This window comes from Puma concolor, chromosome A3 (genome assembly GCF_028749965.1).
Source record: "Puma concolor isolate L17-30 chromosome A3, mPumCon1.1.hap2, whole genome shotgun sequence".
NCBI lineage: Eukaryota > Metazoa > Chordata > Mammalia > Carnivora > Felidae > Puma > Puma concolor.
Window position 1 is genome coordinate 59388807 of NC_141669.1, and position 14772 is coordinate 59403578.

Here is a 14772-nt window from a genome sequence, read left to right on the forward strand (position 1 = left end):
AAAACCATCAAGTTGGGAGAACCAACTTTGTGACAGTCTTTTCTAATTGTAGTAGCATAAAATTTGCCAACGTAGCCATTTTAAGTGTATAGTTCAACAGTATTAAGTATATTCACGCTGTTGAGCAACCAATCTCCAGAATTATTTTTGACTTGTGAAACTGGAACTATACTCATTACAAAACATGTCCCCATTCCCTCCTCCACCCAGCTCCTGGCAACCACCCTTCTGTCTTCTGCCTCTAGGAGTCTGACTACTCTAGAAACCTCATACAAGTGGAATGATACAGTGTTTGTTTGTGACGAACTTATTTCACTTTGCCTAACATCCTCAAGATTCATTTAGCATTCTTTCTTAAAGGTGGCTTGTATGTTTGAGGATATTCCAAATTATTGGAGATTTTCCCAGAAAAAGCTCATATTTAAAGTTTCTTTGTGTGTATGAAACATATCTGGGAAAAGGAGGGCTGGCATGAAGGACTGGAATACAGGTACAGCTTGGCAAATCTATGATAAACTGAGTACTATAAAACTTATGTGTAAGTTATAAAACTTAATATTTACAGATATTAAAAATGGAATAGAATACAAGTTCTGAAGTCTCAGTTTAGTAATCAGACAATGGGTTCTTTTTATTTGAGTTTAGCAAATACACCCTAACTTTGAATTAAAAAAAATTAAAAGATGAAAAGAAAATTACAAGCATAACCACAGTTCTAAAAGTATAAACCGAAGAAAATGCTGTGCTTCAGATACACGTGAGAACAATGCAGAATGGCAGGATGTGGATTTCAAACATCATTCAATACCTGTGTTCTGAATTTCCTCTTATCTCTAAAGGATAGGCAGCCTGTCATTTCAAGGGAAAAACCAAAGAAATACAAACAATATAAAAAGATTTCTTCATATTTAAGTATATTATAATCAAAACATTAACAGGATGTCACTTTTTTCACTGTCACTCTCTAGACATAGTGCCCACTAGAACTTTATGCAACTATGGAAGTGTCTTATTTGTAATGGCCACGTGTGGCTATTGAGCATTTGAAATGTGGCTAATGCAACTAAGGAACTGAAGTTTTCATTTAATATTAATGTAAATCAACACACACGGCTAATGGTATGTGCAATTCTATATGGTCTATTTAAAAAAAAAAATCAACCAAGGAATCAGAATTATGTTTTTCATTTTAATATAACTGCTCAGATCTTTTTTTTGTTCACTATAACCTTTTTCCACTTCAATACCACTGACATCACAAGACACTCGACTCAACACATAAAAAGATGAGCTAAAACCTAATTCTTCCTTGTCTTCAGTAATCAACATTCCATTTCTACAACAATGCACAATAGTGAGCTTTTTACTAAGGATAAACCGATACTCAACTTCAGCATTAGAATCTGACCAAATTATCTGTATTCAGTCTCAGCTTAATCCTCTCGAAGGCTGAATGCCAACTCCCACAGCTACATACCAATTCAGGAGTCCCAGAACCTGTGATGATGTAGGTATTATCATATTTTACCATTACTGCAACCTCAGCAATTCAAACAAGGCATACTATTAGAATTAGTTGTCAATATCTGACTAATCTGCTTCAAATTGAGGTAAACATTCTAGATGTAACTTGGGGTGAGAAATTTCAGGTAACAATGTTCTAACCAATCTAATATAAATGATTACTACAAGAGTAAAAATGTTACATTCTACAAGCTATTCATGTTATATACAATGTTTGCAAATATTTCGGTTAAATTTAAATTGGGAAACTGACAATAAACATAAAAATTGAGTATGTAGGGTATCTTTAGGAAGAATATAATTTCCATTATGAAGTGACAAATGTTTGTACAGATATACATAGTAATACCAAGTGAATAATGTAAATTGGATATCTTAATTTTAACCTTTAAAGAAATGCTTGGTATACTAACATGAATAGCATTAAAGTGAGCTTTAGGAACCATGTTTAATTTTTAGCTATTTAATTTCCTTTAGGTCATGAATCTTTAGGAAAAAACACTAACAGGAATTTTTCACTTCCTGTGAAGATGAATTAAAAACCAAAATGTCAACCTTATGCCTAAAGTTTCACCAAGAGAAGAAACAAACGTCCAAAATCATGCATATTCAAGATAAATCATCTTTGACCCACACACCATAAAAAATACAAAGTCCATGAAAAGTATTTAGAGAAAAAGTACATTCTGTTCACACCAATAAAACTTTGAAACATGGAGTTAGGACATTTGGCTCTCAGCCAAAAGATGTATCAGGTATACTTGTAGTTTTAATTCAAATACCCCCAAGATTGGTATCTTAAGAACTTGAGTTTAATTTTTAATTTTTTTAATGTTTGTTTATTTTTGAGAGAGAGACAGAACGCAAGCAGGGGAGGGGCAGAAAGAGAGAGGAAGACATAGAATCTGAAGCCGCTCCAGGCTCTGAACTGTCAGCACAGAGCCCGACACGGGGCTTGAACCCATGAACCATGAGATCATAACCTGAGCTGAAATTGAATGCTCAACCGACTGAGCCACCCAAGCACCCCTAAAAATTTTTTAGGATTTATTTATTGTGAGAGAGAGAGAGCAGGGGAGGGGCAGAAAGAGGGAGGGAAAGAGAGAATCCCAAGCAGGCTCTGCCCTGTCAGCACAGAGCCTGACGTGGGACTCAATTTCATGAACTGTGAGATCATGACCTGAGTCAAAATTAACAGTTGGATGCCTAACCGACTGAGCCGCCAAGGTGTCCCAAGAACTTGAGTTTAACTTTTAAATGTAATTCTGAATTATTTTTCAAATGTTTGGGATGAAATAAGATGATCTGATTCAAGCATAACATTGAGTTCCAAAACCGAGTTAATAAAGACTTTTGGGTACAAGCCCAGGCAACTACCAGTTGAGTGGACAGAACTCTGTGAAATGCCATATTTAAAACCCTCCACCCTAAGCTGAGTGGACAAGGAGTCACCTTATCTGTACAAATGTCAAGGAACCAGGGTTCTTTATATGGTGCTTTCAGTAATAACCACTCATCTTGCTATATCTAATCTTTAAAGCAATTAAAAAAAAAAAAAAAAAAAAGGCTTCACTGAGGAACTTGACTGTTAACACGGAAAAGGACTGGCCAGAACTATGGCGGGGAGGGGAGGAAGAGCCACAAGGTGCGAAGTAACAGTTGTGACCAGGAGAGAGATGTCCAAAATGGGCAGGTTGGTGCTGCTGGAAGCCTTCCCTGGACATTTTTCACTTACGTTTCATGACTTATAACCCACCCCACCCCCCAACAGAACCAGACACAGACACACACATATGCAAAGAAAGGTACCAATCATTTGATTCCAGGAAGCCAGGACACTTTCTGTCTAAAGTTTATTACAGGTTAAATTAGGCGGTAAGCTTTCCATCACATAAGCCACCTTATGTGAGAACACAAGTTCTCTCTGTTGCTGATGCTGTCCACACCCTCACCAGGGACCTCACCAAGCAATCCCACAGAGCTCAGTTTAGTTCCACAAACTAAGGGGATCTGTGTTAGAGAGTTGCTTGGCAACAGCTGAAGTGACACCAGACACACCTAAGTCACAGAGACATTTTTAGACTTGCCCTTCACTTTCCTTTTCTCAGCTGCCTCAGGAGAATGCACAAAGACATCTACTCATGCAAAGAAGGATGGGATTTGGAGACAACAGGGGTACCACGCACTGCCGGACACGGCCTCGATATTACTCTGACTCAATCACTTTAGTCAACCACTAGTGCGATCTTTATGTCCTCAATCCTGATCATCCTGTTTCTCTTTCTCCAAAACATGAAGAGAAGTCAGTGTTGTAAGAAGACCTCCACCACAAATAAATACACAATAGGGCAACCACTACATGTGAAGTGGGGCAAACCTCATGAGGCTCCCTGCAAGATGCACACAGAAGGCTAGGCCACTCATGTTCCCTCCTCCTGGGAGAAAAGAACTGTTCGAATACCCAACTTCCTCTGGCAGTGAACAAAACAAAGTAGTTGGCAGTGTACTAAAGAACATGATTTAAACAAGATTCTGCCCTCTAGAGTGTCAATCTAGTTTCTCTGCAGAAACGTAAAGATTTTTAAGAAGACCTTTTAAAAACTATCTACCATGATCTGTACCTTGCCAAGTCTGTTCACAACTTAGTTTCCAGTTAGAAGAAAAGCTGAATTCATCACACAGTCATGGACACACTGTTCCCATTAGCAATAGTATAACCCAGTTCTTGGTAGCATATTTGTGCTATTCCTGGAGACAGTGCCAAATACCCAAAACAAGCTAACAGTACCTGCCCTGTTATGGTTCACAAGGGTCTGATTATTGCAATCTGAAAGATCTTTTTTTCAACAAAAGCAAGTTTGCCTGAAAGAAAATGAACTATGTAAACAGTAAAACAAGTTTGAAACGACACTCCATATGTGCAGGAAGTATTCCAAGAACATAAGCTTATTCACAAAACCCTTACTGCATGGTCTGTGTGCCAAGTTCAGTGCCAGGCACTTTCACATACTGTCTCTCCATTTCACATTTCTAAACGTAATGACTAAGTTCAGGGTCATTTGAAAGCTCCTACACATTAATGACATACCTAGATCAGAGATTTTTTTTTTTCCACTAAGCCCCTCAGCCACCAAGATGAGCTCAACGCCTATTTCACAGGCCAAAAAAAAAATAAGAAATCATCATTTATGGGAACACTCTCAACTTTCCACCACCAGATGCTCAGAACCTTCCTGCATCTCCATCCTTGTTTCTTTCCCCCATCCTTCTGGTCACAGGAGGAGCTGTCCTCCACCCTAAGGCAATCTCTCCACCAGTGCCCATCTCAAAAATCCATTTCATCAATCACCCAGTCTCATTGGCAGCCTCCCCCTCTTGATTCCTTTCCATCAACATGAACACATTCAACATTTGCCATCTAAAAACCAAGAAAGAAAATAGGAGTGCATACACTCACTTTCCTTTTCTACACCTACATCCCTCTTCTTAGAGGCAGGGCTTCTGGAGAGAGTTGCTATGCTCACCTCTGCTTCCTCACCTCCCGTTCATTCACTCATTCACTGCAATTCGGTCTTCTCTACGGTTCAGCAAACTGCTCTTAACGTCATCCATATCCTCCTAACTGTGAAATCCTATCAGTGACATCGATTTTTCTCTTGCACGCTCAGCTACATTCAATATAACTTAACATTCATTCTATCTTGAAATGCTCTAGTCTCCTTGGCTTCTGAACCCCCACATTCTATTTTCCTCCTCTTTCTGCCTGTTCCTTTTTAAGCCCATTTTAGGTAGACCTCCTCTTCCCAGGCAATCTGCTCCAATCCATGGCTTCATTCATTCACTCTTGTCTCTACGGTACCAAGACAAACACAGCTGCTCAGCCAGAAGACTGTTCCCATTTGATGAATGACCAAGACTTCAGTCTCATGGAATTGTCTCTGCTTCCAGTCGGCATTTTGCTCACCTCTTACCTGTTTTACTACAATGGTCCCTATGGTCTCCTACCTGCCTCCAAGCCACCTCACCTCACAGGTGGCAATCTTTTAGAAAAGAACATTTGAACATGTTTTTCTCATTACATCATTCGCAAAATAAAGCACTGACATGCATGGAAGAGGTTATTAGCTGCCTACCTCAACACCATTTTTTCCCTTCCACTTTAAAACTCTGACTTTCAGCTGGGCATACCACCATCCCAAGAAAGATTACATTTCCCGGCTTCCCTTGCAATTATTTGTGCCAAGGTTGTGATTAAGTGGAAGGGAAAGATTTCCAGGAAGTCTCTGTAAAAGGGAAGGGGCCTTGCCCTTCTTCCTCCTTCCTGCTGTTTGGAATGGAGACATGATGACTGGAGTTGATTCAAGCAGCCATCTGGGTCGCTGAGGAGACAGGCCAAGGATGGCAGAGTAGCAGACAGAGAAGCCCAGGTTCCTGATGACCACCATGCTGCCATACTAGCTTTGGATTGCCTCTCTCTAGATTTGTTATTCTGAGTTTCACTATTAAATGTAGCTGAATCTAATCCTAACTGGAAGACATGGTTGGCAAAGGTGTTTGATGATTTGGCCCTTTTATCCTTGCACTTTCTCCTCTCCTATTCTCCCTGGCACACTGTACTCCAGGAACATGGAGGAGGGGGCTCTCTAATGTGCCCTATCTCTTGCTTGTAGGCCCTTGCACTTTCCCCCTCATGCAACTTCATTAATTGCCTTTTCTTCATCTTCCACATCTCAGTTCAGACCAGCAACTCTCAGACTTTATGAGCTATCAGGCATGGGGTCTCTTTCAGAAAAACGCAAATACTAGCCTCTGCAAAAACAAAACTTTTTGCATATTAATTTACTAAGTTACTGTGGAAATTTCATTCACTGAATATAAAAATAATCTTTATAGGAGATGCTATTTCCTATGAAAGTTATTATGCATATAAAGCAAAAAATAAACCCTCTCCCCAAACTGAATTTCAATGAGAAGGCTTCTGTTTGGCTTGAATAAGAAGTTTGATACTGTGATAGTTTGAGGTTACATGCATCCCTCTTTAACTGCCATTCTGACTTTTCTTTTTTATGATCCCAAGTACTGAAAACCTCAACTCTCTCCAAGGAAAGTTCTCACAACCTGCTGTCAGTTGAATATAGGCTTGTAATAGGAACACCTGAATTCCTCAAGGCAGAAAGCTCAATGGCTCATATATTTCCTTTGTCTTCGAAAGTCAGTAAGTTCATCTTGGTGAAGACTGCATCATCCATGCAGGATCACGCCATCTTCGATACAAATCTCAGAGATGTAGAAGAGAATGAGTGACAGTGACATGTAGTGCTCACTCTCCTCTGTAGCAGCAGGACGAGAAGTGCTCTTTGGCATCACAGATATTACCTGTGCACAGAGCACTAGGACTTCTCTTCCAGCACAAGTTTTGCTTAGCTTCTTGGAAACCTGATCATTTTAAAAAGGTTTTAAGATTCATACTAATTCTCGTGTGAGGGCACCAGAAGACACATAATGTATGAAAACCAGTAGATAGCTGCCCTGAGAAATGTGTGAAATTGCAAGGACATGATGTAGCTGCTGTTTCCTCCATGATTGAATCAAATCCTTCTAATAAACTATAACAATTCCAGCACGAATGGTAGCATCTGACAAAAAAACTGCTGCAGAACTAAATGAGGCAGTATAGTACAGTAGCTGAGGGCACAGGCTTTAATGTCAGAATGCTGGGGTCTGAATCTTAGACTCCACTGTTTATTGTGGCAAGTAGTTTAGCTCCTCTAAACTTTTTTCATCTACTTCATTGATCTGTTATGAGGATAAATGAGATAATGCATGTCAAGTGCCAAGCAGAGTGTATGGCCCACAGTATAAGCACAAATGTTGTTGGCTGCTATAATCACTGCACATGGACCCAGACACACGCTGCACTCCCACTCCACATTTTAACATTTCTGAGTCAAGGATGCAGCATATAATCGATGGGATCTTACAATCAATTGGGTGCACTATTTTTCTTTCTTAGTGGTACACAAAAGGTGCAACTTACAGCCAATGGCACAAATTTGATAAAATATGGTATTGAATTTCTCTTTCTGCTCCAAGTCACAAACAGCTTAATGATCTCCCAGATATAGGTTTCACCCAAAGTCTCTCTCCAGTGATGCGTAATTTAAGAATAGTTGAAGACAGGGGTCAAAAACTACAGCCCTTGAGACAATCAGGTCTCCCACTTGTTTTCATAAATTGTTACCAGAACACAGCCACTCTCATTAGTTTCCATATCTATGGCTGCTTTCATTCAACCACAGCTGAGCTGAGTAAGCATGACAGAGAATGCAAAGCCTACAAAGCCTAAAATACTTATAATCTGGCCCTTTACAGAAAGGATCTGCCAAAACCTGGTTTAAGACAAGTCTTCTAAGGTGGAAAAAATACAGTTTTTGATAATATTTCTGCCTTGTTAAACTTTGCTTTCCCTAAAATGGTTCCATACTGCCTGACAACTTCTCAGGATGGTTAGAGCAGGATCTCCTTTAGGCTATGTTGGCTCTGTGCTTCCACTGGCAAGAACATCACCATGTAACAATCCCCCCGGCTTTTGTATCTATTTGTCCTGGAAAGCAAAAGCAATCATTGGTAAGAGAATGCAGGCAATTTTCAAAATAACAGAAAGAAAATCCAAGATTAAAAAAGTCTTTTACCACTTACATGAAGTAGTAGAGACAGAAAACAAAATAATGGTTGCCACGGATTGGGGGAAGGAGAGAATGGGGATATTGTTTAATTGGTAGAGTTTCAGTTTTACAAGATGAAAAAGCCATGGAGATTGGTTGCACAACAATGTGAATATATTTAACACTACTGAAGCGAACACTTAGAAATAATCAAGATAAATGGTACATTTTATGTGTACTTTATAATTAAAAGCATTAAAAAAATTTAAGTGTTTTGTATGGGTGTATATGGGCGGGCACACATGTATGCCCCATCAAGGTGTCTAAGGACCACATAGCAAAAATATCACTTCCTTTAAAAGCCTTTTATGACCCTCACATTCCTAGGAGTGAATCTGGTGCAACCCCCACTTCTGGCTTCAGCTACTACCAACTTCTGTCATAGCAATTATTACACTGCCTCCAAACTGTCTATTCAGTGCTCCATACATGTTCCATGACTGTAAACTCCATGAGGATAGGAACTGCCATGTGGTTCTCCCTCTACCGTATCTGTCACCTTTAACTGTCAGGCTCACTGGTGGCATTCACATATGTGTTGAATAAATGAGTAAATGAGTGGAGCAAATAGAGATTAATATTAATAAATTAAATGAAGTTAACTTATTAATTAATCAAATCTATTAATAAATGAAATCTGTTCTCTAGAATTTTTTTGTCTTCTTAAACTCTAAGTTTAAAACAAAACTGGTTTCATCATTAATTAGAAACCAGATTACAAACACCCATCACTTTAATTCAAGAAAAAAGTACTGGGATCAGCACACATTACGTAGAAGTTTGATAAAGAAAACCTAAATCTAAGACTTTGTATAAAAAATGCTTATAGCCCATATTAATGTATAAAACAATCCCTGTGATTAAGCAAACAGGATGAACAATCACATAATAGACATTCTGGGGAAGTACATTCTCTAAGAAAGTTCTTTTGTCTTCTTCTGCTTATAAATTATAGCAAGGAAAACAAATCAAGGACACAATTTAATTTTGCTGGCTATTGGGAATATTAACTCCTACATCTTTGGGGTTTTAAAAAATTATTTTTATTTATTCTAAAGTAAATATTAACTAAAACTGTGGAAAAGAAAACACAAAGGCAATTTTTCCAGTGGTAGAGGGAATCAGCTCTCCTATTCATACACTGAATCCTCATGTCCAGAGGCAAAAAATTTTAAGAGGAGGTATGCAAATAGGTCTTTTCAAAGATCCAAGTCAGAAATCTTGGCACTGGCACTGTTTTCTTTTTTTTTTTTAATTTTTTTTTTCAATGTTTATTTATTTTTGGGACAGAGAGAGACAGAGCATGAACGGGGGAGGGGCAGAGAGAGAGGGAGACACAGAATCGGAAACAGGCTCCAGGCTCTGAGCCATCAGCCCAGAACCCGACGCGGGGCTCGAACTCACGGACCGCGAGATCGTGACCTGGCTGAAGTCGGACGCTCAACCGACTGCGCCACCCAGGTGCCCCTGGCACTGTTTTCTAAACAATTACTCTCATCAGCACTGACCCAATAACTCATGCTCAGTATCCTTCACTACAATCTGCTACCTCAGTTACTAATGTCAGCCTTAGTAAAAATCTCAGCAAGAACTATTATCAGAAGCAAGAATCATAAAAATCACTTATCTTCACCTTTAAGTGTCATGTTGCCCAAACTTAAATACCATGACCCTTTGTTATATAAAGGTGAGAATCATAGCAGTCCAAAGTCTAATAACCAATTACTATAAATAAAAGGATAGTTCTATATTAAATATTCCAAGCAACATTACAAATAGCCAATGGAAAACTTAAACCTAATAAATAAAAATTTTAAGATATTTTTCATCTTAACCAGCAAATATATTTTACATCAATAATACTCAATGTTTTAATAACTAGTGAAACTGACAATAGGTGATCTTTACTTAATGTTAATTCAAAGAGGCCTTTCCTATCTCTGCCTACCCTACCTAAAATATTACTTCTAGTGCTCATTCTTTGTGCCCTTTCCCTTTATTTTTCTTCATATCACTTATCACTACTGGAAATTACATTATATATCTTTTATTGTCTATTCCTCCACTAGACTGTAAACTAGAAACTAAATGAGGATAGGGCTCTGTCAGTATGGTCCTTTTATAAACAGTTTATGTTCCAAAAATTGCTGTTGAACCAATAAATTAATATGAATGGGAGCAAACTGGTATACTATTTCTGGAAAGCAATTTGAAATATGTAACATGAAACTTTAACTTTTTATAGTAAGAAACTTTAAAAAGTTCATATCCTCTGGGGGAAAAAAAAAGCACCATTTCTCATTATTCTTAGAAATAATTCAGAGATGCAAAGATTTAGGTATAAATATATTCATCACAAGATTTTTATACTAGAGAAAGTTAGCATCAACCTACATGTCCAACTATACGAAAATCTCCAGAAATAACACAAACTGATACAATTGTACAAAGTCCCAACCCTCACACTCCTGTCAACTGTTCCTACTAATATATTTCCTTTAAGTGATGAGTTGGAGTCATTATTTCCATAAAAAAAAATAAGAAGAAAATACATTTGATTTCCAAAGTGGAAAAAGCCACGCTCAAGTGGATAGATGGTTAAAGAACTAATCCTACAATGGTCATCAGCCATCCTTCCTAGTATTTCACCTAAGCTTTGACAATCCAATGCCAGTAACATTCTGCAAAACCTCCCCAGCTCACTAAATTTTACATCCCACAATGAACACACACACCCTTTTAGGTACCTACAGTTTCACACAGTATGAGAATGGGCATATGATTCTTTTAATAGCTCTGATAGTTCTCTGAGATAAGGCCGACCCCTCACATATATCTTGAGTTTAGTAGATAAAAAGTCTATAAACATGGATGGAGTTGCTGGTTACACACAATTCCACATATACCCTAGGGCTTTCACTATGTAGATCTTCAATAAAACTCATCAAGTAGAATGGTACAGCTAATTATCTTCATTATGGAGGGCATTATGTTGTTTATTCTCACTGGCTTGACAGACTACACACCTCCTCCAATCCTCAAGATTAAAGAAGAAAGTTATAGAATTTTAAAAAGGAGTACTATCTGTAATCTTAATACGATTCTGTTGTTTCTACTGTATCCAGGATAACACCTGATATCTAGAGACTGGGATTTAAAACTCTGGAGTGTGTGTTCTTGACTTCACTGCCATTACTGCTAAACTGGGGGTAAAAAAAAGGTAAATACACTGAGAGAATAAAGTCAGTATACACATATAGGTGGATTTGTAATGGTGGAATATATTAGTGATTAACACTAAGCATGAGGTAACTGCTCAGCTACTTGTTGACTTACCATATGAATGAGAACATTATAGCCCAAGATGATGAGATTAGATATTTTAACTATAAGTTTGCTCAATTACACATCATCAATATATAGAAACTAAACTGCAAGAAGGTCAGTAAGCCCTAATAAAAGTAGCTAAAAACAAAAAATAGCAAAAATTAAAAGTAACCATTACAGTGATGGTGACCAAGAACTTTAAGTAGTCCGAATTTCCTATGTAACTTGGAGTTTAGGATATACGAAGTTAAAGGACAGCTACCCTTCACTTCCCTCCTAAAAATAGATTCCAACTAGACTGCCATAAGGCTAAGGACCTCCTATCTCCTGTATTTTCCGTCATCTTCTTAGCACAGCCAAAATGATCCCTCCTGACAATTCATTGAGGACATGGTCCCTATTTGCATTGTCTACCTTCATCTCCCACTCATTTCCATTCTTACTCTCCAGCAGTGCTAAAAAAAACTGCGGTTCTTAGAGCACCTTCCCTTCTCTTGTGCCTTTACACACTTAGTTGTCTTAAACCTGAAATATCTACCTGACTTTTTGGGCAAACTCTTACTTACTCACACTTCAAGTCTCAGTTCTAATGTCACCTTTTCATCCATTACCTCGCTTAGGATTTCCCAACTGCTCCCCAGCTCCTTTTCCTGCTATACTTGGTACAAATACCTGAAATCCATTTATTTAAAACATTCTGGAGAGGTTTAAAACTTTTTTTAATTTAAAAAATAAGTTCAAATATAGAATCATGAAAAAATTTTAAATACATAAACTATTATCAACTTTTTACAAAAAATGTACATTCATTCATAAAGATATTTTCCTTAGGTATGGTATGGATCTGTTGACCAGAGTTATTCATCTTATGTAAACCACACCAAAAATATATCATCTATGATTTCCAATTTCAGTTCTTCAAAGTGGACCAAGAACTTAGTCATCGTGAAACAATCTGCATGCAGAGGGATCGTTCTACATTTATGCAATTTTCTTAATCTTTCATACTTGTCTCACCCACACCCAATTTAACAATTGCTTTTTTCCCCAAAACATTCAATTCAATTTTAAGTAACTACTTTAAACCCATTTCATTGGTTTACACCAAATTTAATTACATCATGCCTTTACAACAAATTTAACTGGTATGAACAGTTTGGGAATAAACACAATTAACTTTTAGTGAATAAGCTATTCTGCTAGTGAGAAAAGAACTTAAAATAAAGGATAGACCCAAGTATTCAAAGAAAATGGAGAACCTCAGTTAATCTCTCTAGTTGATTAGGTAGAAACTGGTTAGTGAAGTGTCTTCAGAACTATCCTCAAAGCCATTATCCCATTGTACTACAAACATCTTTGTGCAAACATCTCCCCACTAAACCAAAAATTCAAAACTAGTTTGTTAACGCATGCCTGTGTTGTTGACTCCCTTAGCCCTGAAGGCAGTTGGGCAGAGCCCAAGGCAGCAAAAGTGCCCCCCTCCCAGCTAAAGGGAGTTAAAGAGCTGTACAAAGTTGTCAGCTCTTTAAAAGAAGTGACTGTCTTTATTTTTTCATTCCTAATAGTTAAAATAGTACACGTTTGATAAATTTGTATAATAAAAGTAATGAGTAAAGGAGACATTCACAGCCTCACATAGGGACTATAGGTAAACCAGACAAAGACTTCAGCCAGGGAGATGTGACTGCTAAGGGTAAGCCCGGGCCAGGAAAAGGAGCAATGGGAAATTAGTCTTTACATGTAGACATTCATGTTTTCTCTCTCCCATTAGAATGAAGTTCAATGAGTGTTAGGCCCTTGTCTATCTTGTTCACTTATATCCCAGTGCCTAGATAAATGCCCACCACACAGTAGCTCTTCAAAAAGTATTTGTTAACTGTGTAGCTGGGAGAACCTCAGAAAGAAATGAAGGTATTTTAAGCTCCAAGGAAAGGAGTGGAGCCTACTCAACAGTTCTACTCAAGGAATGGTGATTGCTCTGTAACCTATCACAGTGGTTAAGAGTCTGGGCTCAGACAGACCTGGACCTAAATTCTGGTTCTGTCAACTTATTCATTAACTAAAGTTGTGTGGACAACTCAATCCTTCTTATTCTCAGAGCCTTCCATTGTGAGACAAAGATAATGGGCTCCCAGAGTTATCTGAGAATCAAGTAAAGAGCTGAGAACAATGTTTGGCACATTAGTGCCAAATAAATGTTTGCATTGTTGATAAGCACATAAAGTACGGCACATTCTGTGCTCTAAAGATAAAGACTTCTGTGCTCTAGAGATTATGTATTTCTTGAAGAGCTACATTACTGTTACTAAAGTATACTAAAGAACCAGGTCACTGTTACTAAAGTATACTAAAGAACCAGGTCGTTGGCTACCTGGTTCATATCAGGGTTCTTCCTCTTAGGCAAGTTACTAACTCTCAAGTTCTGTTTCCTCTTTTGTAAAATGAACATAATAGTGGCCTGTCTTCCAGGTCCATTGTGAATATTAAAGGAGATTACAAACAGGATTCAGTACATGTTACTTATAAGCCCCCCCAACATTGACAACAAATATTAACTATATAGAGCTTTGCATATATAGGTTTTTATGAATTTTTTAAAAATGAAAAATGCCTAAAGCTTTGACTCATTAAAAAACAAAAACTATTGGGTTGGTGTTTGTTTCATGCTCTTTTGAAATAGCAGAAAACTTTCCAATCTCCTGAAGGCTTTAGGACTATGTACAATGAAGACACTTATCTTAAACAAGCCCACCTATAAATAGATATTTTTGTTTAATGGTTTACTTCCACCATTTTCCATATTTAGTCTAGTCATAGACTAGACCTCTGGCATTTCCATGTTTCTTCTCAGCTATCTTTTATTTATTTTCCGTTTTAAGCTTGGGATAAAAATTCCATCAGCACTTTCAGCAATTATTTTGTGCTTCTTTTGACTCAGCAGGAAATTTAAAAATAGGATATAGGTAACAAAACAAGCCTGGATAGCTATATAATGTTTCTAGTTAAAAACTGTTTCTTTCCAACTTTTCTATAAATCAAACTTTTAAAATTAAGTTATTTAAAAACACGTATTATAAATTACTTCTCACTAATTCAATTTGTATGTATTTATCTACTTATAGTATTGTTTGTTACTTATGATACTTTTGCCTCTTAGGTAGTCTCATACCTAATGACCGCCCATTAAAAACTGCAG

General features: G+C 37.6%; 2 protein-coding genes and 1 long non-coding RNA gene across 3 annotated transcripts in view; 1 reads left to right on the forward strand and 2 right to left on the reverse strand.

The window, feature by feature from the left end:
* Positions 1-14772, forward strand: part of VPS54 (VPS54 subunit of GARP complex) — a 139392-nt gene that overhangs the window by 107442 nt on the left and 17178 nt on the right. The window lies entirely within an intron of this gene.
* UGP2 (UDP-glucose pyrophosphorylase 2) overlaps positions 1-14772 on the reverse strand; it is a 64798-nt gene that overhangs the window by 16508 nt on the left and 33518 nt on the right. The gene's annotated exons all lie outside the window — the stretch shown is intronic.
* On the reverse strand, positions 8413-12718 carry LOC147582482 (uncharacterized). Its single transcript, XR_015249177.1, has 2 exons — positions 9724-12718; positions 8413-9482 (listed from the first exon to the last, which is right to left on the reverse strand). It is a non-coding gene; the product is annotated as an uncharacterized LOC147582482 (long non-coding RNA).